The sequence below is a fragment of the Amphiprion ocellaris genome, chromosome 17 (assembly GCF_022539595.1).
Source record: "Amphiprion ocellaris isolate individual 3 ecotype Okinawa chromosome 17, ASM2253959v1, whole genome shotgun sequence".
In the NCBI taxonomy this organism is placed as follows: domain Eukaryota; kingdom Metazoa; phylum Chordata; class Actinopteri; family Pomacentridae; genus Amphiprion; species Amphiprion ocellaris.
In genome coordinates, this window is record NC_072782.1 from 18,084,121 (window position 1) to 18,085,691 (window position 1,571).

The window sequence follows — 1,571 nt, forward strand, 5'->3', positions numbered from 1 at the left end:
TGTAGAATAAAGTGGTTTTTTATTAATTTTAAGCATACATTTAGTTAAGTTAGATAACTGAACGACACATTACACTAAATTTAAGGACCTTTGGAGAGTTCAAAGTCTGACTATACTTTCTGTCTTTACAATTTCTTTCTCTAGCAAATAGTATAATTTTGTCTTCTTTTTTTTTTTTTTAAAGATAACATACCTTTCCACCCCAATGGTGTCAGGGCTGCTCCAGCAGGCTCTGGCTAGGGCTCCTCCCTCCTTTTGTGCTTTCTCCTTTTTAGGTATCCAGAGTGTTGTGGCAGCGACGGCAGGTGAACAATCAGGGTCATCAGCGGAAGTAGGAACAGGTGTGGCGGAGCCAGTCAGCCTTCCTCCTCACCTCTATATATTCAGACGCCAGTCACCACTTGGACGCCGGATTGTGAATGCTCATTGTCAGTTCTGCTGCTTGTTTCACTCTAGCCAAACCTGAGAGTTGGATATCTTTGTAATTTGAGTTTTCTCCCTTTCAGTGGAACCTCACCTGCTCCTGCGACTGAGCCGTCTTTTTGGGCTTCCCCACGTCTACAGTTCCTGGCAGACACCGGAGACCTCGCCACCCACTCGCCATCGCTGCCTCTACCTTCCGTTCAGCCCCCCTGCCTTACCCTTTCCCTTAGTCAGCAGTCCGTCCCCAGCACGAGCCAGGTGGAGGTCTTTAGTGAGTTGAGTTGCTCTTTCGCTTTTCAGTCTACATAGTGTTTTCTAGTGAGCTTAGTGGCTCTTTCGTTTTTCAGTCCGTATAGTGTTTTCTAGTGAGCTGAGTAGCTCTTTCGCTTTAAGTTCGCATAGTGTTTTCTAGTGAGCTGAGTTGCTCTTTCGCCTTAAGTCTGCATAGTGTTTCTAAGTGAGCTTAGTTGCTCTTTTGCTGCAGAGTTTTTTAGTGAGCTGAGTTGCTCTTTCGCTTTTCAGTCTACATAGTGTTTTCTAGTGAGCTTAGTTGCTCTTTCGCTTTTCAGTCCGCATAGTGTTTTCTAGTGAGCTGAGTAGCTCTTTCGCTTTAAGTTTGCATAGTGTTTTCTAGAGAGCTGAGTAGCTCTTTCGCTTTAAGTTTTGGCTTTTTGAAACATTCGTCAAGTCCGCCCGCCACTAGGGGACACCCTCGCCCTGGTTTCGAGTGTGGTTGTCAAGTTCCTGTTTCCGGGGACCAGCGACTGGGAGTTGTAGTTTTTGGTTCCCCGCTTGTCAATAAAAGTATTATTGTTGGCTTCAGCTCTGTCTCAATCTCTGTTCCTGCGCCTGAGCCTCAAGAGAAAACGTAACAGAACAATCCGGCCAGAATGAGCTCAGCAGGAGAAGAGATCGAGGTTGACGGAGCCTCGGGGAAGACTATTCAGGAGGTTATGTTTAGTCAGGGCTCTGCGATCGATCAACATAGCAAACTTGTTACAGTCTCTCTCCAACTAGGCAATTCCGCTATGTATAAGCAGATCTCCTCCGCTTACCGAACGAGTTAACCGACTAGATGCTCGTCCAGTCGCACACCCCAGTCCTGTAGTCGCCCCCCGGCAGCACTGCAGTCAGAGTAACGGTAAGGA

At 46.8% G+C, this 1,571-nt stretch overlaps 1 long non-coding RNA gene across 1 annotated transcript; it reads left to right on the forward strand.

Moving 5' to 3' along the window:
• The first annotated feature begins 215 nt into the window (after positions 1-215).
• On the forward strand, positions 216-1,245 carry LOC129351000 (uncharacterized). The gene is made up of 2 exons (XR_008604614.1): positions 216-428; positions 507-1,245. It is a non-coding gene; the product is annotated as an uncharacterized LOC129351000 (long non-coding RNA).
• Positions 1,246-1,571: the final 326 nt, after the last annotated feature.